This window comes from Scyliorhinus torazame, chromosome 1 (assembly GCF_047496885.1).
Source record: "Scyliorhinus torazame isolate Kashiwa2021f chromosome 1, sScyTor2.1, whole genome shotgun sequence".
NCBI lineage: Eukaryota > Metazoa > Chordata > Chondrichthyes > Carcharhiniformes > Scyliorhinidae > Scyliorhinus > Scyliorhinus torazame.
In genome coordinates, this window is record NC_092707.1 from 413,225,000 (window position 1) to 413,245,514 (window position 20,515).

Consider the following 20,515-nt stretch of genomic DNA (forward strand, 5'->3'; position numbering starts at 1 on the left):
CTACGAGATAGGCGCTCCTAGCTACCAATCCATACCAGCTTTGAAGCCTGCAGACTCAGCACCCGAACGAAAGGCCATTTGTTCCCCTGACCTGGTGGGCCAGTTCCAAAGCTAAGTATAGGCCGATAGTGTTAGAGATAGTCTAGTAAATAGAGTTTATGCATGAGTAGTGATTGACTGTGTATAATAAATGTGTTTTGATTTGAAACTTACTAACTGGTGTATTGAATTATTGATCAGTACTTGAACCTGAACCTCGTGGTGGTATCATAAAGTTACCTGGCGACTCGAGAGCAAAGGTTATAAAACAGAGCAAATTAAGTAAAGACACAACGAGCAACATTTACTGCTGTGTCTGAGCCAAATTAAGAACCAACCAAAAGTTAGTAACAGTGAGAATGAGTGTGTGTGTGTCTCTGAGTGTTTGTGAGGCACTCTGTGTATTTCTGGGGGGATGTGATTGGATTGGATTTGTTTTTGTCATGTGTACCGAGGTAAAGTGCAAAGTATTTTTCTGCAAGCAGCTCAACAGATCATTCAGTACATGGGAAGAAAAGGGAATAAAAGAAAATATATAATAGGGCAACACAAGGTATACAATGGAAATACATAAGCACCGGCATCAGATGAAGCGTACAGGGTGCAGTGTTAATGAGGTCAGTCCATAAGAGGGTCATTTGGTCATTTAGGAGTCTGGTAACAGCGGGGAACGTATTGTGCACGTGTTTTTCCCTGTGGTGTGTGCTTCTGTGAGTGTGTGTGTTTTCCTGAGTATATGCGTCGCTATGTATTTCTGTGAGCGTATGTGCACGTGTTATTCTCTGTAGTGTGTGTTCCTGTGAGGGAGTGTGTGTGTGTGTTTCTGTGAGTGTGTGTGTGTGAGTGTGTGTGTGTGTGTGTTTGTCTGTTTGTGTACATGTGTTTCTATGTGTGTGTGTGTATGAGTGTGTAGGTGTGTTTCTGAGTGTGTGTACATGTGTGTGTTTGTGAATGTTTGTGTGTGTCGAATGATCACCATGAAACCATTGTTGATCATTTTGAAAATCCATCTGGTTCACTTATGAGGGAAGGAAATCTGCCACCTTTTCCCGGTCTGGCCTGCATGTGACTCCAGGCCCACAGCAATGTGGTTGACTCTGAAACACCCTCTGAAATGGCCGAGCGAGGCACTAAGTCCCAGAGTAACTATAGACGGGGAATAAATGCTGGAGCCAGCCAGTGACACCAACATCCCAGGGAAGCGGGGGCTGCTGCTGGGTGAGTATTTAACTTTAAAGTAACTTACCTTACAGGAGCATCTCTTGGAGTTTCAGCGGGAGCGGAGTGCGGGGGCTGTTGCTGGGTGAGTATTTAAGTAAACACTTACCTGGTCCCGTTTCTGTTCCTCTTTGCTGCTGTTGTATTGTTTTTTAATTTTATATTTTTTAAGGCGGGAACAGGAAGTTCGACCCGCGGACTTCTGGGAAGTCCCTCACCAATAAATTCTGGTGGAGAGGAAATCTGAGACACTACACGTGTAGTGTCTCCTCCTCTAACCTAATAATAAAACCCACTGGTGTGAGGTAAGTACCATATTGTATGATTATTATTATTATTTTTAAAAAAAATTTAGTTGTTCGCCAGATCTTGGTTGAAAGTTAGAGGGATGGCAGGGAAGGGAGTGCAATGTTCCTCCTGCAGGATGTTTGAGGTGAGGGATGCTGTTAGTGTCCCTGCTGATTTTACCTGCAGGAAGTGCTGCCATCTCCAGCTCCTCCAAGACCGAGTTAGGGAACTGGAGCTGGAGTTGGAAGAACTTCGGATCATTCGGGAGGCAGAGGGGGTCATAGATAGCAGCTTCAGGGAATTAGTTACACCAAAGATTGGAGATAGATGGATAACTGTAAGAGGGACTGGGAAGAAGCCGTCAGTGCAGGGATCCCCTGCGGTCGTTCCCCTGAGAAACAAGTATACCGCTTTGGATACTTGTGGGGGGGACGACTTACCAGGGGTAAGCCATGGGGTACGGGCCTCTGGCACGGAGTCTGTCCCTGTTGCTCAGAAGGGAAGGGGGGAGAGGAGCAGAGTATTAGTAATTGGGGACTCGATAGTCAGGGGCACAGATAGGAGATTTTGTGGGAGCGTGAGAGACTCACGTTTGGTATGTTGCCTCCCAGGTGCAAGGGTACGTGATGTCTCGGATCGTGTTTTCCGGGTCCTTAAGGGGGAGGGGGAGCAGCCCCAAGTCGTGGTCCACATTGGCACTAACGACATAGGTAGGAAAGGGGACAAGGATGTCAGGCAGGCTTTCAGGGAGCAAGGATGGAAGCTCAGAATGAGAACAAACAGAGTTGTTATCTCTGGGTTGTTGCCCGTGCCACGTAATAATGAGATGAGGAATAGGGAGAGAGAGCAATTAAACACGTGGCGACAGGGATGGTGCAGGCGGGAGGGATTCAGATTTCTGGATAACTGGGGCTCTTTCTGGGGAAGGTGGGACAACTACAGACAGGAAGGTCTACATCTGAACCTGAGGGGCACAAATATCCTGGGGGGGGATTTGTTAGTGCTCTCTGGGGGGGTTTAAACTAATGCAGCAGGGGCATGGGAACCTGGATTGTAGTTTTAGGGTACGGGAGAATGAGAGTTTAGAGATCAGGAGCACAGATTTGACGTCGCAGGAGGGGGCCAGTGTGCAGGTAGGTTGTTTGAAGTGTGTCTACTTCAATGCCAGGGGTATACGAAATAAGGTAGGGGAACTGGCAGCATGGGTTGGTACCTGGGACTTCGATGTTGTGGCCATTTCGGAGACATGGATAGAGCAGGGACAGGAATGGATGTTGCAGGTTCCGGGGTTTAGGTGTTTTAGTAAGCTCAGAGAAGGAGGCAAAAGAGGGGAGGTGTGGCGCTGCTAGTCAAGAGCAGTATTACGGTGGCGGAGAGGATGCTAGATGGGGACTCATCTTCCGAGGTAGTATGGGCTGAGGTTAGAAACAGGTAAGGAGAGGTCACCCTGTTGGGAGTTTTCTATAGGCCTCCAAATAGTTCTAGGGATGTAGAGGAAAGGATGGCGAGGATGATCCTGGATAAGAGCGAAAGTAACAGGGTAGTTATTATGGGAGACTTTAACTTTCCAAATATTGACTGGAAAAGAGATAGTTCGAGTACATTAGATGGGTCATTTTTTGAACAGTGTGTGCAGGAGGGTTTCCTGACACAATATGTTGACAGGCCAACAAGAGGCGAGGCCACGTTGGATTTGGTTTTGGGTAATGAACCTGGCCAGGTGTTGCATTTGGAGGTAGGAGAGCACTTTGGGGACAGTGACCACAATTCGGTGACGTTTACGCTAGTGATGGAAAGGGATAAGTATACACCGCAGGGCAAGAGTTATAGCTGGGGGAAGGGCAATTATGATGCCATTAGACGTGACTTGGGGGGGATAGGTTGGAGAAGTAGAATGCAAGTGTTGGGCACACTGGATAAGTGGAGCTTGTTCAAGGATCAGCTAGTGCGTGTTCTTGATAAGTACGTACCGGTCAGGCAGGGAGGAAGGCTTAGTGCGAGGGAACCGTGGTTTACCAAAGAAGCGGAATCTCTTGTTAAGAGGAAGAAGGAGGCCTATGTGAAGATGAGGTGTGAAGTTTCGGTTGGGGCGATGGATAGTTACAAGGTAGCGAGGCATGATATAAAGAGAGAGCTAAGATGAGCAAGGAGGGGACATGAGAAGTATTTGACAGGTAGGATCAAGGAAACCCCAAAAGCTTTCTATAGGTATGTCAGGAATAGGCGAATGACTAGGGTAAGAGTAGGACCAGTCAAGGACAGGGATGGGAAGTTGTGTGTGGAGTCTGAAGAGATAGGCGAGATACCAAATGAATATTTTTCGTCAGTATTCACTCAGGAAAAAGATAATGTTGTGGAGGAGAATGCTGAGACCCAGGCTATTAGAATAGATGGCATTGAGGTACGTAGGGAAGAGGTGTTGGCAATTCTGGACAGGCTGAAAATAGATAAGTCCCCGGGGCCTGATGGGATTTATCCTAGGATTCTCTGGGAGGCCAGGGAAGAGATTGCTGGACCTTTGGCTTTGATTTTTATATCATCATTGGCTACAGGAATAGTGCCAGAGGACTGGAGGACAGCAAATGTGGTCCCGTTGTTCAAAAAGGGGAGCAGAGACAACCCCGGCAACTATAGACCGGTGAGCCTCATGTCTGTAGTGGGTAAAGTCTTGGAGGGGATTATAAGAGACAAGATTTATAATCATCTAGATAGGAATGATATGATCAGGGATAGTCAGCATGGCTTTGTAAAGGGTAGGTCATGCCTCACAAACCTTATCGAGTTCTTTGTGAAGGTGACTGAACAGGTAGACGAGGGTAGAGCAGTTGATGTGCTGTATCTGGATTTCAGTAAAGCGTTTGATAAGGTTCCCCACGGTAGACTATTGCAGAAAATACGGAGGCTGGGGATTGAGGGTGATTTAGAGATGTGGATCAGAAATTGGCTAGCTGAAAGAAGACAGAGGGTGGTGGTTGATGGGAAATGTTCAGAATGGAGTTCAGTTACAAGTGGAGTACCACAAGGATCTGTTCTGGGGCCGTTGCTGTTTGTCATTTTTATCAATGACCTAGAGGAAGGCGCAGAAGGGTGGGTGAGTAAATTTGCAGACGATACTAAAGTCGGTGGTGTTGTCGATAGTGTGGAAGGATGTAGCAGGTTACAGAGGGATATAGATAAGCTGCAGAGCTGGGCTGAGATGTGGCAAATGGAGTTTAATGTAGAGAAGTGTGAGGTGATTCAGTTCTTGGAAGTGTGGATGAGCAGAGGGATCCAGGTGTCCATGTGCATAGATCCCTGAAAGTCGCCACCCAGGTTGATAGGGTTGTGAAGAAGGCCTATGGAGTGTTGGCCTTTATTGGCAGAGGGATTGAGTTCCGGAGTCAGGAGGTCATGTTGCAGCTGTACAAAACTCTGGTACGGCCGCATTTGGAGTATTGCGTACAGTTCTGGTCACCGCATCATAGGAAGGTCGTGGAGTCTTTGGAGCGGGTGCAGAGGAGATTTACCAGGATGTTGCCTGGTATGGAGGGAAAATCTTATGAGGAAAGGCTGATGGACTTGAGGTTGTTTTCGTTGGAGAGAAGAAGGTTTCGAGGAGACTTAATAGAGGCATACCAAATGATCAGGGGGTTAGATAGGGTGGACAGTGAGAGCCTTCTCCCGCGGATGGGAATGGCTAGCACGAGGGGACATAGCTTTAAACTGAGAGGTAATAGATATAGGACAGAGGTCAGAGGTAGGTTCTTTACGCAAAGAGTGGTGAGGCCGTGGAATGCCCTACCGGCAACAGTAGTGAAATCGCCAACATTAAGGGCATTTAAAAGTTTATTGGACAAGCATAAGGATGATAATGGCATAGTGTAGGTTAGATGGCTTTTGTTTTGGTGCAACATCATGGGCTGAAGGGCCTGTACTGCGCTGTATCGTTCTATGTTCTATGTTCCATGTTCTAAAAACATTCTATGCAGCGTTGCTGTTTTTGGTCTATTTTGAGTGAATGTTTCACCGTTTATCCAGAAAGTGACAGAAATCAGCTGCTTTTCCCGAATCCATGATATGTCTTACAGAAACATACCATTGAGATCACAGTATATGGACAGAGTCCGTGGCTGGCTTGTCTAACAGAAAATAGAGAGGTTTTAGTGAGCAGAATCTAGTCACACGGGTAGAATGAAATATTGTTTGAAATCTTTTATTATCCTGAAATTAGAATTTCTTACCATGTACATGGCGTTGGAATCTCCCAGCTGACATCCCAGAATACTGCAATAAATTGGAAGCTATTGTCTAAAATATTGATATTGTCAGTTGAAGAATTCACTGCCATGACTGTTTCAGCGTCAGCTATCACCTCAGTAATTTTCACATTTTGCTTAAATCATTCTTCGAAAAATAATCAGTGTAATGATATGCATAGTATAGGGAGTGTAAAGGGTTAACAAGATGATGTTCATGTATCTCAACCCTAGGTGGCACCACAGTGTAGTCATATAAATATAATGTGGCTCCTGGGATTCTGGGAGAAGGTGTTAGTGAAAGGTTGAGATCGGGTGTTCATTGTGTGAGAGATAAGACAACGTAGTTAGATATTCTAGATTTCTGTAGCAAATATTAAATACTGTTATTTCCTTATCTATCACTTAGAAAGGTGTGCGAATCATTTTGAAGTAGTGTAAATAACTAGCTTTGTTTGTAATACACAGCTTGATGTTCTTTGTCAGCACTACGACTTCTAACCATTTTGAGAGACTCACAGGGAACATCACAGTCAGAGCAAATCAATCAAAGTTTATGTTAAAAAACACAAGATCAAGGACAATCCTGAACTTGATAAAACACAGTCCTGTCACTGGGAACATGTCAAAACGCAGCTGAGAAAGAAGGGTGCTCACATCTGCAGATAAAACCCAGTCAGCAGAGAGAGGGAGGAGCAGTCTGGGAGCAGATTTCACTTTCCCAGTCTGTGACCCACACCACAACAGGAAACGTCAGTCATTTCAAATGTGTCAGAACTGTGGATGTGACGGATTAGATTGGAGACCTTTGCAAACCACCTCATACAGGTGAAGAAATTCAACACATTGTGAGACATGGGGTTCGGGGCCTTTGTTTTTCATGAACCCGTTTGTCAAAACCTTCACAGGTTATGTTTCGTAAAACCAAAAAGTCTTGTTATTGTAATCTCCAAACTGAGCCAGGCGTTGCGGCAATCTGGGTGGGAGCAACATGTGGATGGAGTCCAGGTTCTATCAGAGTGCTTCTCAGCAAAGTTGTGAAGACTGGTTTTATGAAGTGAAATGATTGGAAATAAACACCCACGTAGCAGCCAATTAAATGTGGAGTTAGAAACACAGGATCCTTCACATGAGAGAAAGTAACATCCTCAAAAACCAACTGAACTCAGCCGAGTGAGTCCAACTTTCTCATAATCTGCAGCCGTGTTCTGACCATCAGCTGCTCCCGGGGCTGCTGGGTAATGAATTCTAAACTCGCACCAACATCAGCCACAATATTCATCACATTTATCAGCTGACAACATTTCTGTCCTCACCAATTTCTTTCCTTTTATAATGGGGTGGGGGACGCACTGACACAGCGATGAGTCATTGATGAGGCCCAGGTTCATTGTCTGGTGATAAGGTTTCAAATTCCACCATGGCTTCCGGTGAGATTTAAATTCAAGTTTTTAATTAATACAGACTCTGGAATATAAAGCTATTCTCCTCAATGGCGACCTTGAAACCATCTGTGACTGTTGTAAAATCCATCTGATTCTCTGATGTCCTTTAGGGAAGGAAGTCTGCCGTCCTTACCTGGTCTGGCCGACATGTGACTGCAGTGTGGTGAATGTAGGAATTTCAGACATGTTGTACTGTGGGTATTTGGTGCAATAAGGGTTAGTGTGTGTGACTGCTGCAGTCATGTTTTTATAAATCCTGGTTTTGGAGCCATGGGTGCAATTAAAGCATCATAAAAACCTTGGGCTAATGGATTTTTGTTTGGATTAAGGAGATTCCCTGTGGAGGTAATTATATTTTAGCTTGGTAAAATAATGTCATTTCTGGGAGGAGCCAAGATATCAGGCATTTTGCGGAGCAGCAGAGTTTAGTTGAGTTTCAGATGGAGATGTGAGCAGGCAGCAAGCATCTCAGTTCAGTTCAAAGATTTATGTCTGTGACTAGATGAGCACTTTCTTTCCAAGCAGTTCAGAAGAGTGTAATCAGAAGGTGAGCTAAAACAAGCTGAAGTATCTTCTGAAGAAATACAGCCAGACTTTCTGCACGGTTCTGACAGGTTTCAGATCTTGTCTTCAAATGATCGCTCTTCTTCAAAGAACATCTCTGTGAAGCAGGTATTCTTGAGGGCTAACTGTATTTAACAGTGGAATGAGAGCTGAGATGGGATTTTTAATTGTTTGAGTGGGAACAAAGATAGCAGTTAAGGGTTACTGTATTCACTGTATTGATTAGCATTGTTTACGTGGCGATTGTCAGATATTTCCTGGTGTGATGTAAAATATAATTTAATACTCTGTAAGTAATCAAGTTTGTTTCATACACCATATCCCTATTTTTCCCCAAATCACTCCTGGAGTGAGGTGTCATTTCATCACAGTTTTACCAAATTAAAATAAAACATTGGGTTTCCTGTTGCGTATCTCATCCACTGTTTTAGTCTGGCCAGGATTGTAACATCAGATCCTCAACAATGGGGTTGACTGTTAATTGCTCGCAAGGGAAATTAGGGATTGGTAATAAATGCTGCTCTTGCCAACAATGCCCACATCCCATAAACAAACAAAACAAACTATACACAATAACCAAGAGAAATGGAATTATTCTGTCAAAATTACGGGATTGTTATTTCCGAAGCAGTATGAATCCGATGAGCAAACTAATTCCAGCAAATCCCGTAAGAGTTCCCACAATGATCCAGACAAGCTTCATCTTCTCAGCGTCAGCCGGGTCTGTGAAAGGAAATCACATGTTTACGGTTAAAGGACGGGGAATGGATTTGATTCTCGTCAGTTGGTGACATTTGAAATGGTAAAGTAGAGAAATGAAAGCAGGTGGAATTCAGACTGAGCAGATATTTCTATCTGCTGGAAACCTGGAATAACAATGTCAGTTTAAACACAGATCAATTTGATTTATTGATAATGCGGCAGGCCAATCTTATATCGCACACTGACCACTTGCTGGCCATTCTGGCTGACTTGGTAACAGTGCAGCAAAGTTCCACAGATGAAAAGAAAACCACCAACAGATCCCCAGTGGGTTCCGTTCTGTATCCTCCTCCGTCCACACCAACATTACACTGTAGGGGAGTGACTTTTGGATAGGTGGTGTGTATTGTGTGACCGACACCACTAATGTGACCAGGCGATCCGTATAAACAAGATGAAGTTTGTTTTTAAACATGGAGGAGTTGAGTTGAGGAAAGGCAGAGCAATGGGGACTGAGATGAAGGTAAAGTTCTCTATATTGGAAGAGGAAATGTCAATGACACATCAGTTAGCAAGATGGAGTTTGTCTAAAAGATTGTGATTGCAAAATTAACAAGGAAGAATGTAGAGAGTTTTAGATTAATGGAACACCCTCCAAAGAGAATTAACCCATTCAAAAAAATGCCTTAAATGTGTGAGTGGGATTGGGACTAAAGTTCAGAGTAATTGTGTTGATTCAGGTCATTGCCAATGTTGGCTGTGATGGGCAGCGTGCCAGGCTGAAAGGGAGCTAATGGGATGGGTTTTGTTTAGTTTATTCCCTCGAGTTACTGACTGGGGTGAACTCTCCTGCTCTTCTTAAGCTACTGTCATGTGGCCTCCTGCATCTCCCAGAGAGAGCGGACCTGGGCTTGGTTTAAAGCCTCGTCTGATCATCCTCTGATAGAATTGTTCCGAATTCTCAATCATTTTGCTGAAGCAAATTGAGACAAACTATTCCGACTTGTGATATTCATTCTTCAACACGACAAAGAAGATATTATCGGGCCATTATCACATTGTTATTTAGGGATCTTGCTGTGCACAAATTGGCCGATACATTTCCTACATTTAAATAGGGCCCAAGCTTTACAAAGGGTTCAATTGGCTGTAAAGCACTTTGGGACAACTGGTGATGTCAGTAAAGGTCATTATGGCCTGGATTTTATGGATGGTGAGAGTTCCTTGCTCATCATTCGGAGAGTCGGCGGGGACGACTCGACAGCATTGCTGCCATTTCCTGCTCAAATTAACTCGGGTCCGCATTTGGAAAGAAGTCCCAGTCCCTCCATGCACAGCGCTACAGTGGCTGTAAGAGGTACTGCAGCACTGTGCCTGAGACAATGTTCCAGGAACTGCATTGATGGTAAGTGGCAGTGTTCCCAGAAAGGGACAGTCCAGTGGCGATTTTGGAGTTTTTAAATTTAAACCTCAAAGATTTATTGAGAAGAAAAGAAAATTTAACCACACACAATTACAATTACACAGTTAAAATTGATTTCACAATATGTTCCCCCAAAAGACTCCCTAATTGATCAGACTCATAAATAAAATTCTTCCAGGCAATACTCCCTAATATATGTTTAACTATCAAAATCCAGTTAATATTACAACTGCTGTAACCTGACTAAATGTATCCCACATGATCTCTCAAACCACGTTTCACTCAAATGTGAAAATCAAAGACCTTCAGAAACTGCCTGACACCAGATTGCCGAGCCTGGTGCTCTATTCGGGACACTCTCACACATCCTTCTTTATACAATAACACAATGCTCCTTAAGGAATCTCAAAAAATTAACACCTGTTCTCACACCACTTTGCGACATTGGTTTTGCATATATCCACTCCGCATCTCAGGATAATCACTCCCCCCGCATTGGGCGGTGGGGCCGGGGGGGGCGGGGGGTGGGGGACGCGGGGGACGGGGACCACATTACCACATTTTATGATCACATCACAAATGGTCAAATTTGAGTCATGGATGTAGGAAAAAGGAAATTTGGATGCTGAATCCTCAATTTAAGAAAAAGTTTCTTGGTTTCAGGATGAATCCTGACATCCTGACTGGTGGAGGTGGAGGAAAACAGGAAGGGACATTTGTTCCCAGTAACCGGAAATGTGGGACACAGTGACCTCATATATCATTGAATTATCTCATGGGGGGGTCACTCTGTGAGATGCTCCTCCCACCCCGAGCAAATTCTGGCCTATTCAGTTGATGAGTCACCGTGGACACTAGGCATTGTTCACTCTAACTCACTCTGTATGGGCATTGTGGGCAATTCCCTTTGTCAGAGCAGAGCAGCAGGAGTAGGCCGTTCAGCCCCTCTAGCCCTCTGCGTTATTCAACTGGGCTATGGCTGAGTGTTGACCTCAACACCATTTTCCCTCATTATCCCCATAACCCTCAATATCATTGGCACCTAGAAATCCATCAATCAGTGTGTCCTGCACTAGATTATATGCTCGAGTCTGTGAAGTTGGATAATGTAACTTGTCCTTACTTATTACAGTGAGCTGGGTTCCATTCCAATCGATATCTCCCCTCACTTCACAATAGTAGATGGCAGCGTCACTGGGCTGAATGTTGCTGATTGTCAGAATGAAGCTGTTACTGGACATGTTTCGAGAAGGCTGGAAACGTTCAGAGAAGCCAGGACCCCATCGTGTGTTGTTCAGTATCTCATCTGTTAAAATCCACTCGATGTAAGCTGGTTGTTGTCGGTACCAATGAACATCAGCGTATGTCACAGAGGCGTTATACAGGATGCACTGTAACCGTGCACTCTGACCCTGTCTGATAGATTCTGGAGCAGGAGACTGGATAACCACTGAGGCATCTGCACCTTTGGAGAAACAATATTCATAACTTAAAAGAGTATTTTGGATTTACAAAGTAGCTCTGGTAGTTAACCATAGAATCGTTGGTGCCTCACGGCGCCGAGGTCCCAGGTGCGATCCCAGCTTTGGGTCACTGTCCGTGTGGAGTTTGTACATTCTCCCTGTGTCTGCGTGGGTTTCACCCCCACAACCCAAAGATGTGCAGGGTAGGTGGATTGGCCACGCCAAATTGGCCCTTAATTGGAAAAAATGAATTGGGTACTTGAAATTGTAAAAAAAAAACACAATCACTACAGTGGAGAAAGAGGCCATTCAGCCCATCCAGTCTGCACCAACCCTCTGGAAGAGCACCCTTCGTCGGCCACTCCCCCACCATCCAAACAAAATCCTTAAATTGGCACCAATACCCATTTGAAGACCGCATTCCACCACCAGCATCAGGAGGGGGTCTCCCCATTTGGATAAAAACTAACCCACTTCGTGTTTCTAATGGTGACCTGGGGGAGTTCCTCATTGTCAAGTACTGGTTGCCATGACATCAGGAAGGGGGAGGGGGGCCTGTGTAGAGCTACCACCCTGTCCAGGTTGCTAACCCCTCTTCCCACAATCTCAACCTATGACCCCAAACCTTCCCACAATCACCTTTGGTCCGAGTCCCTCAGCCTGACCTTGTTGTGGGCCACTGGTTTGACTGGTGTTTGCAATGTGCAGCTGCCTGTCTCAGGCACCATGGTCATGTGGAAAGCCCACCGATGGCTATGTATGTGCCTGATCCTTCACAAATGAAGCAACATGGGCCTCTCCCTGGACCTCAGGCCAGTGAGTGAGAGACCCCATCACCTGTATCAAGAAGCGGGCTTTGTGTCCTAAAAAGTGTGAACATTTGAGACTTCTGAGAACCACAAGACAGAACATGTGGTGTGAAGATTAATGAGAATCATGGAAACTGTACTTACTGGTTACATTCAGCTGTGATCCATCCCCACTGATATCTCCCCACACAGAGCAGTAATAGACGGCAGTGTCATTGGGCTGCACGTTGCTGATTGTCAGGATGAAGCTGTTGGAGCTGATGTGTCTGGCAGGCAGGAAACGCTCAGAGAAACCCGAATCCCGGTCTACATAATTCTTTGCATCAAGTGCTAAAATCCTCTCCCTCTCTTTCCCTGGCAGCTCCCGGTACCAATAAACGTTTGTGTATCTCACTGCGGCGTTCTGCATGGTGCACTGGAACCATGCAGTCTGACCCTCTGGGACACGTTCCACACTCGGAGACTGGATAAGGACTGGAGGTTTCTCACCTTTAAGAGAAAAATATCAACAATTTATAAACAGGTGCTGAGGTTGCAGTCTGGGCAGATTCTCCGCTTCCCAGCCGCGTGTTTCTCGGTGGCGCGCTGTTCCCAGGCAGCGCGATTCTGCCTTCCCGCTTGTCAATGGGATTTCCCATTGAAGCCACGCCACAGGGAAAGCCACGGGCGAGGGGGCACTGCCGGCGGCAATCGCAACGGCCAGAGAATTGCAGCCTTTCTTTCTGCTTTTAGTAGAAGTGCCACCCTCCGATCAGAGACTCGGGGGGTCCTCGATCACAGGGTCAGACCCATTATTGACCTGTCAATCCCTTCATGCTCACATAATCCAATGGAGCTTCCCAAAAAGAAATGATGTGAGGGTGTGGCTGCCTCTCCAGCCACCCGCTGAGTTCCCATCACCTCCACAAGATTCCACCCATTGTCCCGGCCGCACTGAAGCCGCCAGTTAATGTGTTCCTCACTCACATTCAAAGTCTGGGGCAACTATTTTGTGGCCCTTGTCCTATTAGCTGAAGGAGTTGCTCAATTCAAGAACAAACCTTTGTTTCTTTAGTCCACATTCCAGCAATTCTCATTGATGATTGGAAAGTGAGCATTGAGCTGCTCAATAGTTTAATAAATCATTGTCGATGCCACCAATCTGTGTGGTCAGGACTGCAGGGAACAAAGCTCAGGAAGAGTTCCCACCTCCGGGAGGGGAGGGCAAAGACAGCAAGCTGGAAAATCTCACACACTTGATGGCCCACACCCTGTGATTCTAAAAGAGGTCACTGCAGATGTAGAGAATGCACTCGTTACAAATTTCCCAAATTCCTTCATTTTAGTATCAATCCACGGGGACATCGGCTGGGATTCTGCGCTCTCGGCCGCTGAGATCGGGAAACCCGCTGGGATTGGCGCCGGGCGACAGACCCGTTCCCATTCTCTACCCGCCCCCCCGGTGCTCTGCTACCCCCCTCCCCCGGTGCTGTGCTCCCCCCCCCCCCCCCCCCCCACCCCCCACACCCTGCAACCTGATTCAAGTTCTGGGCGGTCAACTCAGTCTATGTGTAATAACATTATTTGGAATAAAAGTAATTAAGCATAGACATTACTCACTGGTTACATTCAGACGGGTTCCTTTCCCAAAGATTGTTCCCCAAATCCCACAGATATAGACAGCGGAGTCACCGAGCTTCACATCTCTGACTGTCAGAATGTAGCTGTTACCGCGAACATCTCTGGAAGGCTGAAACCGACCTTACAGACCTGTCGCCCGGGAAACTTCACCATTTACATCATGACTCAAACTCCATTCCTTACTTTGTGAGCGGTACCAATGTAAAGTGTATAAATCCACAGTGTGCTCCACATGCTTGCTCTGTAAGTCACACAGAAACGTCACTGTTTCACCCTCAGGCACTTTCACAACTTGAGGAGATTGGATAAGAAACATTCCTGTCACATGACCTGTGAACAGAAAATAACTGAAGATCAGAACAAATAAGAAAATACAAAATAGAAGCTGAAACACAAGTTATTATAAAATCCCGTGTATTTCAGGAATTAATATTGTGCATTGTCATCAGTAACTTGTAGCCCAGTTGCTTTATCCACACCCTGAACTTCACTGTCTCACATCGCACTGTACTGACCAATAATGTCAGCCCAGCATTTTGTGCTCAAAGCCTCGCGTCTCAAGTGGGATTTGAACTGAGCCAAGATGGACACAGTGGGGAGGATTTGAAGGATAGAGCGATGTCCTGGAGGTGGGTCAGATTGACCAAATGTGTGCTGGAGTTATGAGTGGCTGCCTGCAGGCCTTAGAGCCAGGAACAGAATGTATTCAGCCAGGAGCAGTGCAGTTTCCTCTGTTAAGCGTGGTCCAAGTTTAAATTATTGATATAAATGGTAAACAAGAGTCATCCCAGCACAGAACATTGTAGAGCTCCAATTCCCATCATGTCTCATTCATTTGTTTATTACCTTATCAAAGGAAATCTAAATATATAACATCTACAAGTTTACCTATGTCTACTCTCTTAGTTAGCTCTTCAAAGAATTCTGTTCAGTGGCATGGTAACACAGAGGTTAGCACTACTGCCTCACAGCACCAGGGACCCAGGTTCAATTTTGGCCTCGGGTGACTGTCTGTATGGAGTTTGCATCATCTCCCCGTGTCTGTTTGGTTTCCTCCGGGTGCTCCGGTTTCCTCCCACAGTATAAAGATATACAGGTTAGATAGATTGGCCATGGAAAATTGCCCCTTAGTGTTCGGTTACGGGGATAGGGTGGGGGCCTGACCCATTGTCATGTGCTCTTTCAGAGGGTCGGTGCAGGCTGGATGGGCTGAATGGCCTCCTTCTGCACTGTGGGGATTTTCTGAGTCTATGAATTGATTTGGTCAAGAATGACACGTCCATTTCAAGTCCTTGTTGACTATTCATTCTTCTGTTTGTTTTTTAGAGTCTAGATTATTTTAGTCGGAATTCCATTATGTTTCATACAACTTATGTGATACCAAATTGTCTATAATTCCCAGGACATGTTATATTTCCTTTCTTAAGTGCAACATTTCTCTTAATTTTATTTTAATTGAGATTTCTAATCACATTGTTGGATGTCATTTCCTGTCTGACTTCACTCTCTTTCCTGGCTTCTTGTGGTTTCGAATCAAGGATCCTATCAGAAGCTGAGAAAGATAAAATCCAAAAGTCTATGAAAATTGATAAAATAATCATCTCCCAGTGGGCACGCTGGGTAAACTGATCTCCTGACCCAACGATCGTCCAACAATCAAACTGGATCTCGAGAATTTCTGACCCCTTTGAGTTCCCAACGCCCCCTGCAGCCTACGGCAACGTTACTGGATTCAGGAGCCTCAACGCAAGGGGCAGGGTTCTGACCCTCTGGTGGGCAGAACATTCCAAGGTGGCTTTCTGAGATTGTCAACTCTGCTGAGGCACCGAGTGGGACCTCTTCACATCCCCCTCAACATCACCACAGGATTCCCATTGGGAAGCTCGGATCACTCACACTAATTAGATCAGGAAACATGCTCACAAAATTCCTGACTGAAGCATTGACAAAGAAAAATGCCTGGAGTTGTGTCAGAGTCACTTCAGCCTTCAGCATCTGTACATTAAACATCCTCCTCAGTGTGCTGACCCCCTCAGCTATCCCTACACCTCCCATTCCCATTCACACAGACAGCAGTAAATAGGGGCACACAAGTTTGGGGGAAAGGCTTCAAGGGGGTGACTGTTTCTATGAGACGGATCAGGCTCCTCACGGACATGAAAGGGGTCTGAAGGATTTTGGGATGATAATTCAGGAGCAGTTTATGAATGGTGGATTTGAGGAAGAAATCCGCTGGCAAATTAATTCCCTCCATTTAACATTCTAGGACGGAAAATAATCCAATGAAAATCATCACGCAAATCAGGAGAAATGGGAATTAAAGAATTAACGAGGTTTTGTTAATTTTAAAATTAAATTTAGAGTACCCAAGGAGCAATTTGGAATGGACAATCCACCTACCCTGCAAATCTTTGAATTGTGGGGGTGAAACCCACGCAGACACGGGGAGAATGAGCAAACTCCACACAGACAGTGACCCGGGGCCAGGTTTTAACCCAGGTCCTCAGCTCCCTCGGCAGCAGTGCTAACCACTGTGCCACCGTGCCGTCCAACGATGTTTTAAACATGAAGAGTGAGACAATTGTGTCTGTGGATTGCCGGCCGCTCGAGTTTCAGAGTGGGATCACTGAGCTGGGGGCTCAGTGTTGTCTCTGACGCTGTATTTTCCCATTGAACCATGAGAAGCCCAAACTATCCCAACTCTTAAACAGGAAAATCTGACTAAAAACACACATCACCCCCAATAACCAGAAAATCAACTCAAAAACATAACGATGTGCAAGCAGGTTACTTACCCACCGCCATACAGAGGGTGAGAGTCAGAGCAGAGAGAGCTGGGCAAAACATTCCAAACAAAGTCCTTTTGCAAACACACAATTCTTGTTTCTTTCACACACTCTTCTATTCGATGTTGCTGTGAATGATTGCGGGATGTCTCAATATTACTTCCTATTTTTACTTCTAGAGGTGTGACAGCACGGTGACATTGAGGTTATGACTGCTGCCTCACAGCGCCAGTCACCCGGGTTAGCAATGCTATCTCACAGTGCCAAGGACCCGGGTCAGCTGCTATCTCACAGTGCCAAGGACCCGGGTCAGCACTGCTGTCTCATAGTGCCATGGACCCGGGTCAGCACAGCTGTCTCATAGTGCAGGGGCCCGGGTCAGCACAGCTGTCTCACAGCGCCAGGGACACAAGTTCAATTCCAGTCTTGGGTGACTGTGTGGAATTTGTACATTCTCCCCGTGTCTGCGTGGGTTTCCTCCGGGTGCTCCGGTTTCATTCCACAGAGAAAAGATGCACAGGTTAGGTGGATTGGTCATGCTGAATTGTCCCTCAGTGTCCAAGGCTATGCAGGTTAGGTGGACTGGCCATGCTAAATTGTCCCTCAGTGTCTAAAGATGTGCAGGGTAGGTGGATTGGTCATGCTAAATTGCCCGTACTATTCAAAAGCTTACATGGTGACATGGGGATAGATGTTGGGCGGCACGGTAGCACAGTGGTTAGCACTGTTGTTTCACAGCTCCAGGGTCCCACGTTCGATTCCCGGCTTGGGTCACTGCCTGTGCGGAGTCTGCACGTTTTCCCCCGTGTCTGCGTGGGTTTCCTCCGGGTGCTCCGGTTTCCTCCCACAAGCCGCGAAAGACGTGTTGTTGGTGAATTGGACATTCTGAATTCTCCCTCTGTGTACCCGGACAGGCGCCGGAATGTGGCGACTAGTGTTAACGTAAGCCTACTTGGGACAATAAAGATTATTAAAAAACAAAATTAAGTGTGGAGGAGTGGGCCTTGGCGGGGGGCTCGTTCACAGGGGCAGTATAGACTCAATGGGCCCAATGGCCTCCTCCTGCACTGTCGGGAATGTTTCTGTGATTCTCTGATTCATTCCCATGGAACAGACTGGGTTACTGAGGGACATTTAAGTGGTTTTCGGGATGATAATTCAGGAGCCCCAGCAGCAGACTTCAGCAAGGTTCACCCTGCGTCTCCACAGATACTCGGAGAGCTCGTCAGTACTGACCAGTGGAAATGGCTCCATTTTATTCTATAGACAATGGTCTCCATCCCCTCACTCTGATGGTGTTTTTTAAAAATAAATTTCGAGAACCCAATTCTTTTTTTCCAATAAAGGGGCAATTTTGTGTGGCCAATCCACCTACCCTGCACATCTTTGGGTTGTGGGGGTGAAACCCACGCAAACACAGGGAGAATGTGCAAACTCCAGAGCCGGGATCGAACCTGGGACCTCGGCAACGTGCTAACTACTGCACCACCGTGCTGCCCTCCTGATTCCAGGGATGGCAGGACTGACGTATGAGGAGAGATTGATTAGGTTAGGATTGTTTTCGCTGGAGTTCAGACGAATGAGGGGGGATCTCATAGAGACTTATAAAATTCTATTTATCTAATTCTAGTCGCCGCAAATGCCATCTTATTGATCGAGATCGTAACTCCTCTGAACCTTGAATGAAAATTTGAATGGAACCTCTGCCCGTCCCACCCTTTCCTCAGTCTCGTCTGATCCCTAATTGGCAAATATGTCTCCTGCAAGAAGACTACTTCTGCGCGGAGAGTCCGCAAATGAGTAAACACCCGAGACCTTTTAACCCGACCATTACCCCCTCACCTTCCCTTTCTGTGGTCCACCTTGAACTTGAACACAGGGAAGTGCGTGACAATGAGCTACCTGTGAACCACTGACCCGAGAATACAGGAAGAAAGAATAGAATTGTACATTTGCAAAAGGACTTTGTTTGGAATGTTTTGCCCAGCTCTCTCTGCTCTGACTCTCACCCTCTGTATGGCGGTGGGTAAGTAACCTGGGGCTGCTTGCACATCGTTATGTTTTTTAGTTGATTTTCTGGATATTGGGGGTGATGTTTATTTTTAGTCAGATTTTCCTGTTTAAGAGTTGGGATAGTTTGGGGTTCTCATGGTTCAATGGGAAAATACAGTGTCAGACACAACACTGAGCCCCCAGTCCAGTGATCCCACTCTGAAACTCCAGCGGCCGGCAATCCACAGACACAATTGTCTCAGTCTTCATGTTCAAAACATCACATTGTCCCGGTTCAGTGACGAGGAACAGTTATTGAAAAGAGTTATTGGAAGACTGATGCCACCTGTGGGATCACTCCCCACAGTGAGGTCAACACCATCAGGGTGAGGGACAGCACGGTATCACAGTGGGTTAGCACTGTTGCCTGACGGCGCCAAGGACCCGGGTTCGATCCCGACTCTGGGTCACTGTCCGTGTCAAGTTTGTACATTCTCCCTGTGTTTGTGTGGGTTTTAAAAGTTTATTTGAAAAAAACTCCCTGGAATCAGTCTGGTAAACCTTTACTGCTCACCCTCGAGAGCAAGAACATCCTTCCTCAGAAAAGGAGGCCAAAACTACACAACATTTAATAAATGTTTCATTAAAGTTTTCCAATGAACGTTTTACATAACAAAAATAGGAATACAGATAGTAATAAACAATAACAAGAAACACATCCCAAACTTTACAGTGAAACTACTCACACAACAGAATTAAAAAAAACAGAACAAGGTGGGTTTTGTCTCCATGCCCAACTCACATTGTATCAACAGTACCCCCACCTGAACCCCCCGCCCCTCCCCCCCAGGATGCTGCTGCTGCTGACACTTACGGCTCCCCTCGAAAGTCAAGGAAAGGTTGCCACCGCCGGGAGAACCCCATCAAGGACCCTCTCAAGGTGAACTTTATTCGCTCCACGCTGAGGAACCCCGCCATATCGCTAACCCAGGTCTCCACACCCGGGGGATTCGAGTCCCTCCACATTAGCAAGATCCGTCACCGGGCTACCAGGGAGGCAAAGGCCAGTACCTCGGCCTCTTTCGCTTCCTGCACTCCCGGATCCTCCGACACCCCAAATATCGCTACTGTTGGACTCGCCTTCACCCGAGTGTTCAAAATCCTGGACATCACCCTCGCAAACCCCTGCCAGAGTTCTTTAAGTGCCGGGCATGCCCAAAACATATGGGCATGGTTCGCCGGACTCCCTGCTCATCTCGAGCAACTGTCCTCCACCCCAAAAAACTTACTCATTTTTCCCGCCGTTATATCCGCCCGATGCACCACCTTAAACTGGATTAATCCGAGCCTGGTACATGATGAGGAGGAGTTCACCCTGCTCAGCGCGCCGGCCCATAGACCCTCATCCAGCTCCTCACACAGCTCCTCCTCCCACTTGCCCTTCAAATCCTCCTCTGAGGCTTCCTCCACCTCCTGCAGCTCCTGATATATGTCCGACACCTTCCCCTCCCCTTCCCAGATGCCAGACACCGCCCTGTCCTGGATCCTACGAGGGGGTAGCAGCGGAAATGTCCCCACCTGTTTTCTAAGAAAGTCTTGAACCTGGAGGTACCTGAACGCATTCCCCGGGGGCAGGCCGAACTTCTCCTCCAGCACCTGCATGCTAGGGAAAGACCCGTCTATAAACAGGTCTCCCATCCTCCTAATACCTGCCCTATACCAGCCTTGGTATCCCCCATCCAACCCACCCAGAGCAAATCTGTGGTTATTCCATATCGGTGTCCACACCGAGGCCCCCTCCTCTCCCCTGTGTCTCCTCCACTGCTCCCAGATCCTTATTGCTGCTGTCACCGCCGGACTAGTGGTGTATCGCGCCGGCGAGAACGGCAGCGGAGCCGTAACAAGTGCCCCTAGACTGGTGCCTCTACACG

General features: G+C 46.5%; 1 long non-coding RNA gene across 1 annotated transcript; it reads right to left on the reverse strand.

Annotated features, from left to right (window-relative positions):
- Positions 1-8,380: 8,380 nt before the first annotated feature.
- Positions 8,381-11,359, reverse strand: LOC140411629 (uncharacterized). The gene is made up of 2 exons (XR_011940948.1): positions 11,038-11,359; positions 8,381-8,512 (listed from the first exon to the last, which is right to left on the reverse strand). It is a non-coding gene; the product is annotated as an uncharacterized lncRNA (long non-coding RNA).
- Between the last annotated feature and the right edge of the window lie 9,156 nt (positions 11,360-20,515).